The sequence below is a fragment of the Camellia sinensis genome, chromosome 9, assembly GCF_055761805.1.
Source record: "Camellia sinensis isolate YWXY chromosome 9, ASM5576180v1, whole genome shotgun sequence".
Taxonomy (NCBI): Eukaryota; Viridiplantae; Streptophyta; class Magnoliopsida; order Ericales; family Theaceae; genus Camellia; species Camellia sinensis.
Genome location: NC_138969.1, coordinates 152,527,241 through 152,546,260, shown reverse-complemented (window position 1 = coordinate 152,546,260; position 19,020 = coordinate 152,527,241).

Genomic DNA, 19,020 nt, shown 5'->3' with positions numbered 1-19,020 from the left:
GGCCTGAGATTCTGGGAGTTGTGAATCTCCGCTCGAGCAGACTGTTTTATTGGTCTGTGCGCGCTCGAGCGGTTGAAGCGACGCTCGAGCGTGAGAAGTAAGATTTCCCTTGACATTGTAGTGGTGTATTTGGAATCTTCTTATTTTATTTTGGAGTATTGTTTGAGGTGGTAATATGATGGTGAAGTAAGATGGGACCAAAAACTTTAATTCGAACAATTTGTTTATGTTCAACAGTCACTCTTTTGCCCTTTTCTTTTTCCACACTTTGAATTTGAATGTGAGGTTAGAACCATTGAAAAGCTTGTCTCCGGGGCTTCAATTTGGACACAAGAACGGCCTAAAACGGAGCCCGGATGAGAGAGTTATACATGATTAAAGTTTTGGGATCTGTGCTGGGAGCAGGTACGCTCGAGCGGGAATAAGGACGCTCGAGCGGGGTTGGCGAGTACAGCAACGTAAAAACGGGATTTTGAGATCTTTTTCCACATTTTCTTTCCCCTTTCTTCTTTCCTCTTCTCCTAAGTCCGAAACCCTCCAAAACCCTAGCCTCAAAACCTTGATTTCCTCTATTTTGATCAACAATCCACCATGGTTTTTGCATCAAGGATGGAGAACAAGAGAAGATCAATGTTTTTACCCGATTGGAATTCGAATTTGCGAAGGCTTCTTCTCAAGCTCACTTCTTTGCTTGATTATGGAGGTAGGGGTCCTAGTTCTCTTCAATACTTACATCAAAATATAGATTTGTGGTCTTTCCATTGTATAAATGTACGAATTTGCATTTTTGAGCAAATACAGTAAATTATGAGATTTGGGAATTTCGGGTTTGAAGCATTGAGGGTTCAATTGATGGGTTAAGGTGATGGAGTATGACCCTTAGATGTATAATCAAGGAGAAAATTGGGATGTAAGGTCATGGTATGAGAAGTTTGAATTTTTATGGAAAACTTTATATTTTTCTTGAAACCCTAGGTTAAGTTGTGATGCTAAATAATGATTTTTGCCCAAATTGAAAATAGAATCATGGAATTGGTGGGTTGAATTATGCATGTACAAGTTGAATTGGATTTTTGAGATGTTTTGAAATAATGTTAAAATTTGCGAATGAACCTTGTTATGAGCATTGTGAATCATGTTAAAATGAGAAAGGAAATTAGGGGAAATGATTTAGAAAATTAATGTGTGACCTCATATGTGTGTAGGACACGCTTCGGGAGGAATAAACGCTCTACCAGCACACTGTGAGTAATAGTACGGAGATGTACATTCTATTGATTATTGATAATTATTATCACTAACGCTTTGTTTCTTGTAAGTGTTACACGAACATGTTACATGAACAATTATGATGAGTGAAAGTAAATGTGTTACTTATGAACCCGAGGTCATCAAGAACCTGTGACACGCATGCAATGTTTAATATTATTATGTGGCCTCAGTTAATAATTGTTATGATTATTATTATTCAGTTGTTCGCGAGACACCTGTATTAATTTGTGGTCAGGCCATGGGAAACTTATGTGCATTATTGCATACTGATACTTTAAGAAGACTGAAATCATTCTCATTACAAGTTTCATGGGCTTTATGCCATTACAAGTTTCATGGGCTTTATGCCATCACAAGTTACATGGGCTTTATGCCATCACAAGTTACAAGGGCTTTATGCCATTCCAAGGGCTTTATGCCATCACAAGTTACAAGGGCTTTATGCCATTACAAGGGCTTTATGCCATCACATGGGCTTAATGCCAATCTATGTTCAAGGGCTTTATGCCAACTTTTCAAGGGCTATATACCATCTTTCAAGGGCTTTTCATGCCATATGTTTCAAGGGGCTATTGTGCCAGATGTTCCAAGGGCTTTTATGCCAATGTGTTTCAAGGGCTTTATGCCGTTTTGATAAGAGCTTCATGCCATTTTGTTAAGGATTTCAAGCCGTTCTGTTAAGGGCTTAAAGCCATTGTGTTTAAAATTAGGCTCAAGGCCGTTCCGTAAAAGATACTTAAAATATAAATGATTTTGATGAAATCCGTATTTGGAGTTACGAAATGTTTCATATGGTAAGTAATTTCTGAAATGAGAAAAATGCTATGAACTTATGATATGTTTATAATATGATATGCTTGCTGGATAATTTTCCCCAAAATGCCTAGATGCACTATGAAACCCCGAATGTTCAAGATATGACAAGTTTTCTGAAAAAGATACTTAGCTATGCATACAGAAACAAATAAACCATATGTCCTCTTTATTGATAAACACACAAATATGGATTATAATTCACGTTGAGCATTGAATTGTTATGTGTTATTATTCACTGAGCTTGACTCACTCTATTTTATGTTTGTTTCTGTAGGCACTCAACCTGGAGATCAACCTTCACCTGTGGCTTTTGTTACCCAGTTGTCAAACCCTGAGTACCTAAGCTCTTAGCTGTTGATCGTTCAAGTTATGGAGTTTTGCTAAGTTTTAATTTGTACCCTAAATGTCTATTAAGATCGGCGTATATGTATATGTACGTAGCTATCTTCAGGTGCACGTCACTGTATACTTATCTGCATTATGTTCTGTTTGTGATCCTGGCATGGTAGTGGTAGCTCAATGGATATATTGTTATTATTATTATTATTTTTGTTTGCTATTATATACTATTAAATGCTTCCGTTCAGGCCCCGTAGATTATATTCATCAGGTTTTATGTCCGTTTTCTGAGGTGGTCATGCCCAAACTTTTAGGGGCGAGTTAGGGGCGTGACAGGAGACCTCTCCTAATTTTGGAGCAAATTATTTTCTCTCTTTCTACAATTCTCTCTCTCTCTCTCTCTTGCTAGTTATTGAACATTTGCCTATACATTCTAAACCAAACCTTACCATCTTGGAGCTGAGGTACTTTTGAGCCTATTTTGAGCTCTTGAGGGTGTGTATGCGTTGAATTGTTACTTAGAAGTGTTCTTTTCTTCGAGAGATATAAAGCTTGGCCTGTTTTCTTGCTTTATTTTCTTTGTTTTCTACTATTTTTCTACTGTTTTTGGGCTGTATAAATTCTGTAATTTTGGGCTAAAACTTGTGATTTAAGGCCTTAAAGGGTGGAGGGGTGGTTCACCTTTCTTTCTACCTTGCTTCTCTAGCATTTACCCTTGTGTTTCCCACATTTACACTATCTTTTTTTGAGTTTTTAAATACTGATTTTCAGAACTTTTTCAGTGGCTAAAATGTTGTTTTAAAGTCCAAAAATGGTGGGGGTAGCCCTCTTTGTGCTTCGTTTACTAACTTACATAGCTCCATGTTTTAACTTATTGTTCTAGCTATTTTTTGTCTCAATTACAACATGTTTTAGGACTTATTTTAGACTGTTTTAGGACTATTTTTAGTGGTTCATTGCATTCGAGCCTTGTATTGCATGCTTATAGTGTAATTGTCCTCATAGGTTTTGTGGTTTAGGCCTTAGCCACCAATATATTTGAGTTGATAGCATTTGTTTATGACTTTCCATACTTGTTTTCACCCCTAATCACTTCAGCAACCTCCCTTCTTTCTTGGCTTTTGCTTTGCTTTGAAAGTAGGTTCAAGCTACTAACTTGTTTAAAACATGAGATTGAGGTCTTGTGCTTAATGGTTTAATCCCTTTAGGGGTTTATTACCAATGGCATGACACTTCTCTCATGCCTAAAACAACTCTTGGTTTGATGCTTCTTTCCATTAGAGGACTTAAAAATTCACATTTAGACTTAATTTGCTAAGGAATGGTTGGTAATTAAAATGGAGTAATGAAATGAGGAGTAAAAATGATGCAAGATAATAATTTGGTTTGGATTCAATCGGACGTTAATTGAACCCTTGAGTCTTGAATCGTTTCATACTTGATAGTGATATAAACAGTTCAAGAATCAATGTCAACCACTTTCCTTGATCAATCCATGATAGGGAGAGGGTTTGAGAGTCTTCATTTGTTGCATTTATTGAACTTGCACACTTTGGTTCACAGGCCATCATGCAATGAAACTGTATCAATTGATGGTTTGTGAATCAAGTTTACCACTTCTTTAAGCTGTTTGATGATAAGGGGGGTAAGTTGTGCAAACAACTCTTGAGAAATACCCTGCTCTTGCTCTGTTTGCTCTCTGTTGCAACAGGAAGAATCAAGCATCAGTGGCCGGCATGCTACTTTTTGTGGTCGGCAGGCCACCATTTCTAGCATGCGGGCACCTTTGCAAAACCTAACAGTGCCCTTTTGAAACAAAACAGAATTGATTTTGAGGTGAAAAACAATGTAAGTGTTTTACTGTGCAACAGAGGCATCTGGCAACAGAGCAATGGCTTTTTTCTAGTGAAAATCTGTCCATACATGAGCATTCCTCATTTTTTGAGATGGAGTAGTTAGAATGGTTAACTTAATACTTCTCTCGTATTGTGTTCATGTTGTAATTAGTTAATTTCATTAGTTAGTTCTAATTTGTTAAATAGTTAATTAGTGTAATTAATTAGCTAATTCAGTTAATTATTTCCTTCATTTTGTAATAGTTAGTTAATTTGTAGTAATTAGCCTAGCTAGTTAGTTTATCTGGACCCTCCTGCGTAAGGGCGTAAACTCGTAATAATGTGTATGTCTTTCAACCTCATGTCTTTCTCCATTTTATTTACTAGCTTATGATGGTTAGTTTTAGGGCATCATGTTTTGTTTAGCATCTCTCATACCTTGCATCCACTTGTATTGCATACATTGGGCTCAGTTTATCATGCTAACTTGCATTATTAGTTGAATGCTTCTTTGAATACGTGCTTAGACCGCGTGCTATCAAATCAATTCATATGTCATATTAGTAGCTGAGCCTAGTAAATTGCATATTGCATGCATTGCATTAGTCATATTGCATAGTTAGTGTGGGGAGATAATTTTTGAATGACAACACGTGGTCGAGGTGGCACCGAAGTGCTAGCCGAGGTGCCACGTGTCCTGTTCATGACGCCGAGATAATCTCGGATAGGCCGAGGTTATCTGCGAAGATACCGAAATCTGGGATAAGCGGATAAGGAACAAGAGTCCTAGAATGAGAGAGGACTTCAGTTTAAATAAAGATAAGACTCTTAGAGAGTTTATCCCAATCTAACTGGGAGTCCAGGATTAGCATTGAACCAGAGTCCATTGAAGTTAGGCTTGTATTAAGATTAGGTCAGTGTTGGCTATAAAAGAAAGGCACCCTCATGGGTCTAAAGTACGCTTTTTGTATTCTGAATAGTGAGTTAAGCACTTTTGCTATCTTTGAGAGATAACTGACTTGATCGTCGGAGTGCCCCCGGTGGACGAACCACCGTCGGAATCTTATCTTTCTGTGACAGGTCGTTTGGGCTTCATCTATTCTGTCAGTGTTCTCCAGCTGAGTACTTGTTTGGCAGTGTGGTTGAAAATTGACACACATAATTTGGCGCCGTCTGTGGGAACGAAAGGAGAATAGATGGCTAACGACGAACAGAAAGAGAAGGTTAGGGACGACATCTCTACTGGGAGTGATACGCAATCTGATCCCAACGTAGAGGAAGATAATTGCAATGAAGAAACTCAGGATCAGAATCCCGGAGAGAAAGACATCGGCCAAGAGGGCGACGTACCAAAGAAATTAGACCGAAGCGGGTATTACAACGAGGATAACCTCCAGGTATGGAAAGATAGATGCCTGTAGAGTGACGATGAGATGAAGGGAATGGAAAACAAATTGGCGGACCTGCAAATGGTCATCAATTTCATGATGCAGAACAACGTCATGCAGCCACCGTTCCCATTACAAGATACGCCGATTCCAGCGGCCAAGAAAGATGCTCGAAAAGGGGGGCAGAAAATAATTCCTGCAGTCCCATAGCACGACAGGACCAAGGGACATTCTCACCGGCCTTGATGGGAGGACTGGCAAAGAGAATCAACGAGAAAAGAATCCCAAAAGACACGTCGAACCAAAGAAGCCTGCACCAAAGAACATCGGGATGTTCAAGGGAAGGAACTCTGTTTCGAAACGACCAATAGGTCCAAAAGGACTCATAATGGCACTGGAAGTAGCGCACCGAAGAGGTTGAAATCCGATGATAGCCGAGCTCCTGGACGAACCAAGGAGGATCTAAGGGATTACCTCTAGAGGAAACGACAGGATGCCGAGGTAACCTCTCCGGTTAAGCCGAGAATGCCTTTCTCGGTAGAGTTAGACAAATTTGAGGCCTCAAAAAAGTTCAGTATGCCGAGATTCCAGATATACGACAGTAAGTCGAACCCCAACTTTCACGTCGACTTGTACCTGAACTCGATGTCACTATACACTAGGAACGAGCCGTTGCTTTGCAAGGTGTTTCCCCCGTCCTTCGGGGAAATTGCATTGGACTGGTGTCACAAGTTACCGAAAGAAACTGTGAAAACCTGGGAAGGCCTGGCCGAGTGTAGACGTGCCCGAACGTCACGGCTCCGCGGGCGAAGGCGCGAAGTCATTTTGTTCATTAGCTACTACAGTTAGGACTCAAAGTCACGGTTCTAAATCTAATCTTGCAAAGTGCAATGCAAGATTAATAAATCACCAAAGAGTTCAAATTCGGCAAATCGTTTTGGAAAACTGATTTTAAGAAAGAAGTGCCAAACATGGACTGTTCCGACATCTCTTAGTCGTCACCTAAATATTTTATTTTGAAAAATTTAGGAAACCTTGACTCGTGCTTAAGGCCACGTGCCTGTCATCACCAAAGTTGCCTCGGCTCGGGAACTTGGGTACGAGAGGGGAAGGTCATGCAATGCGCACCTTCGCTTGCCCGATCTAAAGATCGGCCTGTACTAACATGATATTTTATTTTTGAAGACACATGCGTTCTTATTCCGATTATTAGCTAGAATTACTATGTGATGCACACAGCATACAAGTATAGGCTAGATCGCCTAAGTTGGAACAAAACATGTTATGTTTGTTTGTTTAAAAATGGTTTGAAGGTGCTACTCGCAAGTAGGCTAAGACGTGGATTTTGCCACCCTCAAGTAGGCTTAGAAAACATGATTTTGCCACTCCGCAAAGTGGGCTTAAAACTCGCATTTTGATAAATTGTTCCAATTCAAACAATGAAGCCTTCATCCACATGCATTCATGCAGTTAAACACTTAAGCAGTTAGCCTCATGGCAAGCATGCTAAATATGGCAACACTTACACGCATGCAAGATGCTAAAACATAAACACTCACAGTGTACTCCGAGCCGAAACAACAACTAGTTAGAAATCATGTATGATCCTAGTTTATGTTAAGATGGCTAATGCAACACATGCAAAATGCAACTAAAAATAGGCTCGGCTATTCTAAGATGGCATATAAGATGCAATTTTATAACATGCTGTTGAAAACGTATTCAAGTAAATGTATTGAAATACAATGCGGTTTGTATGATGCGCCGAGCCCGGTACATGCAAGACAAATGGATGGATGCAAACATGCAAGCATAAGTATGTGTAACATGCCCGGGGGGTACCCGCGCGCATTAAACAGTTTGGACTCCCGAGATCTCTTTGATCTATTCTCACGAGTGCAATGTGAAACATAGATGAGAGTCCAGATTTGGCAACTTTTATTGAAAATCCATTTTATTGCAATTTTGTCAAAAATGGACTGCGTCATCAGATCTCAGAGTCGCCACCTAATATTTATTTTGGGAAAATTAGGAAACCCATGATTCGTACCAAGGCCACTGTTCGTCGTAACCAATGATGCTTGGCTCGGAACCTTAGGTATGAGAGGGGAAGGTCAATAATGAGCACCCCCGCCCATCCGATCAAAGATCGGCCTTTACTAACCATGATATGAATTTTATTTTATTTATATGTTCATGTTCTGATTAGTTAATAAATCCTAAAATTTACTATGTGAAGCATACAAGTATAGACTATGCCATTCATTTTGGAACAATTTGATATCATGTATTTTGAAAGAGTTTTGACGATGTACAACCCAAATAAATTGAGTTTACAAGCATGAAAAATCAACATCATTCCAAATTAAGCGACACAACCTTCATCCACTGGCATTCATAGAGTTATATCACATAAGCAACTAGCCTCATGGTAGAATGCTAGACATAGTAAGAAAAACACACACACACAGGATGCTAAAGCATAAAAACTCACATGTTTGATGTCCCACGAACAAGCTGCAAAACAAAGTTAGTAAAATATGCATGATCTTATATACAAAACCCTAATGCAATTCACTCATGAGATGCAACTAAAGATTCGGCTTCTAAAATATGATATGTGAATCATCTCAAGAACATGAGGTAGTGCACATAATCACATAGGAATTGATTAAATCCATAAATGTAAACTTAGCCGAATCAAGATGCATGAAACATAGATGCAAAGCATAACTATGATGAAAAATAAATATGATGTTTATGTACAAATAAAGAAAGCAAGTAAAAGAACGTGATAAAAAGAAGCGGGGCGGGGAGTTATTACAACATTTTAAAGAATAATTACAAACCAAATTAGACAGGGATGAGGAGAATATTACAACAAAATAAAAACCTCACAATACACTCAAAATAAAATAAATAAATAAAATAAAAGCTTCATGTTCTTTAGAACCGCCGGCGGAAATTGGTCGATATTGGGAGATTACGCCATCTTGTTCGGAAGAAGCTAACCGACCGGCCAAATAGGCCGGCCGGCGAACTAGGCCAAGCAAAACCTGTCTTGTTGCGAAACCAAGAAAAGGAACAAACGAAAAATATGTAGGTGGCTCAACTAACCACTACCGGTTAGATTAAAAAAAAGAAAATAAATATAAAATAAAATAAAAAAAGTGCAAACTCACCACATAAACCTAAAGCAATAAAACAAATATAAGATAGAACATACAAAATTACAACAAAACTAATATGAGACTAATACACGAAAAAAATAAATATGAGGTAAAACATGCAAGATTACAACAAAACTAATATGAAATTAAAGTATGCGAATAAAAATAAATAAATAAATAATTATGAGCTAAACAAACTACTAGGATTATAACAACACACTATGAAATATAAAGTAAGAAAATAAATATGAGATAAACAAACCACTTGGATTATAACAAAACACAATGAAATAAGAAGCAAGAATATAAATATAAGATATAAAATATAAGAAAATGAAAAATTAAAAAATTCACCTTCCAAAGAAAAATTGAACTTCTTGATTTCCAAACTTCCTCTTGATCACCCTCAAGTGTAGGAAGTGTGTTCTCAAATCCTCAATTCGAAATTATGGAGTTTATGGAGTTTGTGGTATGGAAAGTGGCTAACTCTCTAGTTTTTCTCACTTTCAATCACTAAACATTCTTCCTTATGATCGAGGAGATTGATCTTTGGCTATATCAGAATTTTTGGAGTGGTTTTGGTGTATGGAAATGAGGAATTTCAGTAGCTATGGAAGGTATGAGGTGTATATGGAAGATAGGAATATTTTGGCTCAAAAACTCAAATTTTCTCTCTTTTTTCACTCTTTTCTCACTCCTTTCTCTTCAATTTCGTGGTCCTCCTCCTCTCTTATAATATGATCATTCTATATAGGCAATGAGGGAGAGTAAAGGTCAAAAAGAAGGTGGGAGACAAGGTGGGAGACAAGAATGTGATAGGAGGGCAAATTTTCAAGGTGGTTGCATGGGATACTCCTTTATGGATGCAAACAAAACCTCTTTTTGACAATGGAGGATGATTAGGTATAATGGAGGATGAGTGGATGCACTTGAATGGCTCAAAAAATAGGTAAATGGGTTGTCCCAACCGAACCAAAACCAAGAAAAATGGGCTATTGTTGTTTTGGGTCGAATCAACAAAATTTGCTTTTAAGCCCAACTTCAAATGGGCATATCTCCCCCATATGGACTTGGTTTTAGGCAGTTCTTTGGTCTAAATTGAATCCCCAGAAGTCTACTTTCCAATGGTGGTGGCCTCACATTTAAATTCCAAGTGTACAAAGAGATATGCCTAATTTAGTGAAGGCTGTCTCGGGCTGGATCAACAAAATCTGCTCTTAAGCTCAACTTCAAATGGGCATATCTCCCTTATTTGGACTTGGTCTAAGGTGGTTCTCGGGTCTAAATTGAAGTCCCAGAAGTCTACTTTCTAATGGTGGTGGCCTCACATTTAAATTCCAAGTGTACAAAGAGAAATGCCTAATTTAGTGAAGACTGCTCATTTCCTTCTTAATGATTTGATACTCATCATTTTCCTAAACCAGCTTTCTTTCATCCCCTCCTATTTCCTTCAACTCCAAACCTATAAAGAAGATATTTTTAAATATTTTTCAAAAATTTCACCTCCCTTCCATTTATTTCCACTTTGTCCTTACTCGGTTTACTGAAAAGTGCAATATTTTAATCGAAATGGGAGCCTCGGGACATTGTAGAAACATTTAAAAAAAAAACATATTTTGAAAAGAGGGTTTTAAGGTCTAAAATAGTTTGGCCAAAAAATGGGTGAAGGTTGGGATTAAAACTTAAATTCCATCTTTCTTACTAAGAATTTTGTGAGAAACACATTCTAATTGTCATCATCGGGTAATCAAAAGAAAGCGCCCAAGTCTTAGGGCCGGTCAAAATGGGGTGTCTACAGTATGCTAATCAAAATATGACCTAGAACTAGCCATCAAAAGCTTATAAGTAAAAGGGAGAAAGACGTGGGGTTGGAAGACATTCACACACTCACGCACACTTATTACAACATTTGCCCTCTCGACGGAGGGTCCGAATGAATCAACTAGCTAGCTACGCTAAGCTAAGAAACTAATCTAATAATCTAATTAGACTAATTATTACATAATCAAATTGAATAACTAGCTAACATTAAGCTAATTATTACAACACGTTAACTAATTAACAAATTAATAGTTTAATTACAAATTCAAAAGCTAACTAACAAGTAAAGCTAATTACAAATTACAAAGCCTCGGCTCCGTTCCAAGAGTTCGAAGATGCATGCTCGATCGCTTCGCTTGGAAATCTGTTACCATGCCTCATGTTGCCTCTGTTTGCACTGTTTTAGACTTCTGAAAACTGTGCCAACCTCCAAAACACTTCTGATTCACCTCATGGACATGCTGAGAAGTCATCGGCCAAGAGGTATGGCCATCGGCCAAAGGAAAAAGGTCATCGGCCAATTTCAATGCTATCGGCCAATTATTGATAGCCGATCGGCACACTGGATAGCCAATCGGGCATGTCTTCCTGCAAACTCTCTTTTTTGCTGCAACAGAGCACAAACAGAGGCATGGCAATGTATTTGCAAGAAAATGTGTGCGCAACTACACCCCTTATCATGTTTAAGGCTCAAAGGTGTGTAGTGCTCGGCTATCAAGCCATTAATCACGCATTTCGACACATGATGGCCAAAGAGACCGAATTGCACAAATCAATGGCAAATGAATGCACAAAAACACATAAATGCCTTAACCTCTATCATGCATGATCAAGAGGCTTGGCGGCCGAGAATTGAGGCACGTTTCATCACTTCAAGTATGAAACGTCCCTCGTTCCTCGTGTTTGGACTAACACTATATCCAAACAAAATGCAATGCAATGCATACACAACTTAACAAAGCTAATGGCATGCAAACGATGCTAATTCAACATGAGCATGCAAGTACTATGTAATGCAAGATGATTGACTTAGTAATACTAATGGCATGTGAACAATGTAATGCAACATGATTGACTTATCAAGGCCAAAGGCATGCCAACTTAATGCAATGCAACCTAAGTATGCAAACAAAGCCAATGCAACCTAAGTATGCAAACAAAGCCAATGCAACATGAGCATGCCAACAACCATGTAAACAAAAAGTATGCAAACAACATGTAATGCAAACAAGCATGCAAGATAGACTTAAACTGGATATGGACAGACCTCAGCCATGCCCAAAACAGTGGCCAAAATGTTGAAGTGAAGACGTGAAATGCAAGACAAGCATGCATGCCAATTGGCTCAAGAATTAAGGTATAAGAGGACAACCCTCAAAGCATGGAAAGAGTGACAAACATGGACATATGACAACATTATTAGCTCTGAAATCATGCATGGAATGATGCCAAATCAACCAAACAATACAAGTATGGCATGCAAGAGGTTCAAAGCATAAGGCTAGCCAAGGAGCTTGTACCAAGGCCACATGAATCAAGCCTCAAAGGGCCAAAGACAACCAAAACGGTCTTAGATCATGCCAAAATGAGTCTAAAACATGCACAGACCAAAGCTAAACACATGCTAGCATAAAGGGTTAAAACAACAAGCATGCAAGGCCAAAATGGAGGATTACACTACACCTACCAAGACCAAGCATGAGATGACTTCAACAACAAAAATTAGAGCTGTATCATGGCAAAATAAGACCAAATACACATTGAAATGGTGGCCCAAGAGGCTAGGCAAGATGGCATGCACAAAGGCTCATGTTTAAAGTATAAAGCATGAACCCTCCAAAGCATTGAATGAATGAAAGATGTGAGGGCATGGCAATGAAACATGCTCTGAAATATCATGTTGAATGATGCCAAATCATGTACATGGCCCAAGCAATGCATGCTGGTGACTTGGAGACTCAAAGCTAACAAGCTAGAATGAACCATGACTATACAAAGTAATGCATGAATGACTAAAACAACATAAATCAGACCTTAAGCATGGTAAAACAAGGCTAAAATCTTCTTGGAGTTGAGCCAAAACATGCAAGAGTGATGGTCCAAACACATGATGCATGTTATGCTAGCATGCAAGATTGCACTACAAGTATGTGAAGCATGCAAGATGCTATCAAACCAACCTAAAATAGAGGCATAGCATGGCAAAACAACACCATAAACTTGCTGAAATGGAACCAAAACATGCTAAACAAACATGCTACTTTGATAAGCCATCTATATAAGCATGCAAGACACAAGGAGAGGGGATGACCCTCTCCTATTTGGAACCTTAAAACACCATTTCCACCACTGAAATTCCTCTAAGTTTCAGTGGTGAGAAGGCCAAAACAAGGTGATTCCAATAGCTTAAAAAGATGGCACAAGAACAAGGCCAAACAAGGCCTAAGAGGGCGTAGACTACCCCAACACAAAAGTGACCTTAAACAAACATGTTAAGCATGCAAAATCAAAACTTTTTCTAGTAGAAAGTTAAGCTTAAATCAGCATGCAAATAGGTCCAAAAGCTTAAACCAAAACAAGGGTTTAAAGGCTAGTTGACTCACCCTTGAAGAACACCTTCAAAATCATAACTCCAGCAGCTTTTCTGAGCTCAAACCAATCCAAAAACACTAACACCAGCTCCTAAGTACCTCAGTAACAAAAGGATGGTGTTCTAGTAGGTGCTTTAGTGCAAAAGTGTGAAGAAATTACACTTTTGAGCACAAATGAGTGCAAATATATATATATATATATAGAGAGAGAGAGAGAGGAAATATATAGAGAGATATATATATCTTGTATCTCAACTTTTTCAAAATCTCTGGAAAGGGAGAGGGGTCTCCCTTCTTATTGAAATTCAATTCCTAAGCTTGTTGAACAAGCTAAGGACTTGAATCAATCTCTCCATAATCGTGTATGGAGGATGAGATCTGTGCTCACCAGCTGTCACAGCTGGCAAGAAAATATCTGCAAAAGCAGGTGGAAAGGTCTCGGCCAGAAAATATGGCCGATCGACCAAAAAGAGTGCCGATCGGCCAACGTTTATGGCCGATGGCAAGAAAACAAGGCCGATGGTACAAGGCCTTAGTCGATGGGTTGTAGGGATGGCCAACATGCCACCCTCTTCCCTTAGAAGCAAAACCACTAGTCCTTGGTCCACAACCAAGCACAAAACAGACAAGTTGAGAGATCCTAACGCAAAACGAGCGACCGAGACCTTCGGGAACTCAAAACGAACACGAGCATGGATGATCATCGAGTATTCAAACGATGACGTCCAAGTCTTGAGGACGGTCAAAAATGGGGTGTCTACACCGAGATTTTCGTGGCCAAGTTTGTGACAAACAAGCTATAGCCATTAAGGGTGGACTTCCTGATGGCTTTGAGAATCAGAATCAGTGAGGATGAAAGCCTTAGGGCCTATGCCAAGAGGTACTATGAGGTATTCAACTAGATACCAGGATGCAACCAAGAGGTGGTGGTCGTATCTTTTAAAAACGGCCTGAAAGATGATTGTTTGCTTCGAAAATCATTGGCAAAGACACTGCCAAAAAGTATGGAGGAACTGATGGCCAGAATTGAGAAATATGTGAGGGTTGAGGAAGACACGCTGGGGACAAAGGCGTCAAAATAAGATAAGGGAAACGGCTTACCGAAGTGAGGCCGAGGTAACACTGGGTACAACAAGCAAGAGACGGGATTAATGGTTGCGCAGGCAATCACAACCGTATTCCGAATCCCAATTTACAAAGTCTTGGAGAAAATATGAAATCAGCCCTATTACACAACACCAGTAAGGGTTCCGGGCGAATTTATGGGAAGAAGCCTAGGCAAGCACTATGCTTACCACAATGAAGATGGGTATCTAACTCAGGGGTGCAGAGCCCTGAAGGCACATCTGGAAGTCCTTGTAAGACAAGGTCATTTAAGGGACCTTGTAGATGAGGCCAGGACAATAGAAGAGTAAGCAAGACTGCCTCAGGCACCGGCAGCACCGCCTCCTCCAGCACCACAACCATAGGCAGGCGGACCTCGAGTGATCAATGTGATTCATTCGAAGGTCAATGAGAATGAAATACATGGAGAGACTCAGAACATAAAACACTTGCAGCATGTGTACCAGGTCCGGCAGAAAAAACCTAGGGCAGACGAGTGCCAAGGACCAGTGGTATCCTTTACTGAAGACGACCTAGAGATGGTACAACATCACCACAACGATGCCTTGGTAATATCCCTCCAGATTGGAGAATGCCAAGTGAAGCGCATCTTAATTGACCAGGGCAGCTCTTGTGACATCATATATGTCAGGTGTTACAAGAAGCTTGGCCTTCACTAAGATGATCTGGAGCAATCCAATGGTCCAATGGTCGGGGTTCAATGGAACGCCGACGTGGCCCTTGGAAGTGGTAAATTTAGAGGTGTAGGCTGGCACCAAAAAGATAAAAACAGAGTTCACAATAATTGACACTCTCTCTTCTTACAATGCTATCCTGGGAAGGCCATGGCTGCGTATAATGGGGGTTGTCCCCTTAACATTGCACCAGTTGTTGCGATTCCTAACAGAGCATGGAATTGAGGAGGTCAGAGGGGACCAAGTGCAGGCAAAGAATTATTCCATGGTAGCAATGAAATCTATCTACAACATACGAGAAGCAGAAACAGTAGAGATCGAGGATGAGGACATGGAAGTTCTGGAGGACGTCAGCAAAGAGCCAGTCGAGAAGAGTGAGGAAGCCCTAAAAAAAATCCTTCTCCAGCAAGGGGATGAAGAGTGCTTATTCCTTCTCGGCTCGGGCCGAGGAAGAGAAAAAAGAGCTAGAGGCGTTCTTGAGATCAAACATTGAGGTGTTTGCCTGGACGCCGTACGAGATGCCTGGCATTGACCCCGAGGTCACTTGCCATAAGTTAAATATAGACATGTCGGCTAAACCTATAATCCAGCGAGGAAGAAGACCGACGTTAATGCATGTTGAGGCAGTAGAAGAGGAAGTGAATAAACTTCTGGAGGCCAGAGCCATTCGAGAGGTAAATTACCCAACATGGCTATCAACCACAGTCGTCGTGAAGAAAAAGAATGGAAAGTGGAGGGTCTGTGTGGACTTCACCAGCCTGAACAAGGCTTGTCCCAAAGACAGTTTCCCACTACCCAAGATTGACCAACTGGTGGATGCCACCTTAGGACATGGAAGGATGAGCTTCCTGAATGCCTACAGGAGGTACCATCAGATAGCGATGTACCCCCCAAATGAGGAGAAAACTGCATTTATCACCCCCAAAAGGGCTGTATTGCTACAGAGTAATGCCTTTTGGTTGAAAAATGCATGAGGAACTTACCAGAGATTGGTGACTAGGATGTTTAGACATCTGATAGGCAAAACGGTGAAGGTATACATAGATGACATGGTCGTGAAGACCAAGGAACCTGAGGATCATCTAGAAGACTTAAATGCAGTTTTTGACATTCTTAGAACATATCGGCTCCGACTCAATGCATCAAGTGCGCATTTGGAGTTGGGTTTGGTAAGTTCTTAGGATACTTGGTTACCAGAAGGGGCATTAAGGCTAGCCTCGACCAAATCAAGGCCATTCTGGAGTTGGAGAGCCCAACATTGGCAAAGCAAGTGCAGATGTTGACTGGAAGGGCTGCAGCCCTGAATAGATTTATAAGCAGAAGCTCTGACAAATGTAAACCTTTTTTCAGCTTAGTGAAGAAAGCCACAGACTTCTTATAGACAGAAAAGTGTGAAGTCACCTTGACCAACTTGAAGAAATATTTGACCACAGCTCCAGTTCTCTCAAATCCAGTACCTGGAGAGGATCTGTTCTTATACTTGGCAGTTTCAGAGCATGCAGTGAGTGCAGTAGTAATCAGAGAAGAAAATGGAGAACTAATGGTAGTTTGCTATGTAAGCAAAACCATAGCTGATGCTGAGACCAAATACCTACCCTTGGAGAAGCTAACACTGGCTTTAGTAATGGCTTCCAAGAAGCTGAATCATTACTTTAAAGCCCAAAATTGTGGTGTTAACTGAGCATCTTTTGAAGTCCTTGTTGCAGCAAGAAGATCTGATAGGCAGGATAGCTAGATGGGCAGTGGTGTTGGGCCAATATGACATGGAATTCAGACCCAGAACAGCAATCAAAGGCCAAGTTTTGGCCAACTTCGTGGCCGAGTTCACACCAGGCACCATCACACATCAGGCTCCGTTGAGCTGAGGTCTAGGTGAACAAAGAGAAACCCAGTTAGGGATAACCAAACAGAGGAAATAAGAGAAACTCAGGCCATGCAGTATTTACATCAGCGACTCCTTTCAGGTGTTTATTGATGGGAGTTTAAACTGACAAGGAGCGAGGGCAGGAGTAGTGCTAGTATCGCCAGATGGGCAGATATTGGAATAATCCATTCGTTTAGGGTTTAAAGCCTCAAACAATAAAGTAGAGTATGAAGCACTGATCGCAGGATTAAAGCTGGCAGTAGCAATGAAAGCTGACGAGGTAATAGTCTTCTGTGACTCCTAGCTTATCGTCAACCAGACAACAAATGAATACGCAGCCCGAGATGAAAGGATGTCGGCCTATGTAAAGGAAGTGGGCAGACTGGTAGCCTTATTCCAAAATTTTCGACTACAGCAGGTTAGCTGAGATGATAACAGCCATGTTGATGCTCTGGTCAACCTAGCTAGTGCAATGAAACCTGGAGAGGCAAGGACGATAATAATGGACTACTTGTCAGGTCCAAGCATAGAACCACTGAACACCGAGCATGAAACAATATGTGTGGAGATGAGACCAAGCTGGATGGATGCAATAATAGTATTCCTTAAAGAGGAAAAACTGGCAGATGATCATAAAGCACACAAGATCAGACTGAAGTCGGCAAGATTCAGTCTGACAGCAGAAGGACATCTCTACAGAAGATCTTTTACTGGACCCCTTTTGAGATGTGTACATCCTTCACAAGTTGAGGACTTCTTGTATGAGATACACGAAGGAGTATGTGGAAGCCACGCCGCGGGCAGGTCACTTGCTTATTGGGCCATTACTCAGAGGTACTGGTCGCCCTACATGCAGAAAGATCCTGAAGCTTATGTCAAGAAGTGTGAAAAGTACCAGAGGTTTGCACCTTTGATACATCAACCAGCAGCAAACTTAAACCCAGTGTCCAGCCCTTGGCCATTTGCTCAATGGGGCATGGATCTTGTTGGACAACTACCTCAAGCAACTGGACAACGGAAGTTCCTGCTAGTGGCAATAGATTACTTCACCAAGTGGGTTGAAGCTGAACCCCTTGCAAAGATTCGGGACATTGATGTAAAAAACTTCATATAGAAAAACATCATCACCAGGTTTGGGATCCCAAGAGCAATAATAGCAGAAAATGGAACACAATTTGACAGTAAGCTAATCAAGAGCTTCTGTGCAAAGTACAAGATAAAGAATTATTACTCTACTCCAAGCTTTCCTCAGAATAATGGTCAAGCAGAAGCATCCAATAAGGTCATCTTGGATGGGATCAAGAAGAGGCTGGAAGTAGCAAAGGGAAAGTGGGTGGATGAGTTGCCCAGTGTACTCTAGGCATATCAGACTACGCCGAGAAAATCAACTGGGGAGTCCCTATTTGCCATGACTTATGGCACAGAAGCAGTTATTCCACTGGAGGTCGGCATCCCAGGGATCAGAACCCATGGAGTAGACAATGGGACCAATGAGGCATTCTTGGCCCGAGATTTGGATCTGCTAGAAGAAAGAAGGAAGAAAATAGCAATTCAGCTGGGGACATACCAGCAGCAGCTTGCCAGGGCTTATAATAGGAAGGTTAACCCACGAGAGTTCCAAGTTAGGGACCTCGTCCTAAAAAAGGTCGTCAGCAACAAGAAGAATCTCAGAGAGGGCAAGCTTGGCCCAAATTGGGAGGGACCTTATAGAGTCATTTCAGTCCTGGGCCATGGTGCATATCGGCTTGAAGACAGTGAAGGCAAAGAGTTGCCAAGACCCTAGAATACTTGCAATCTGAAGTTTTTCTATCATTAGATTTTTTTTTTTTTTAAGTTTCTTGTTATTAGCCAAAGTAATAATAAAGTCTTAGCTTGATTTTTAAACTTGTGTAGCATGGCTGACCAATCACTTGGCGATATTTCTGATTCAAACATGATGAATAACTTAAACTTATTATATAGCAGAGTTGAATTATACTTGCATATAATAGAGTTGAACTAAGTTGGCAATGTTTCTGATTGAAACATGATGAATAACTTAGACTTATTATGTGGCAGAGTTGAATTATACTTGCATAGAATAGAGTTGAACTAAGTTGGCAATGTTTCTGATTGAAACATGACG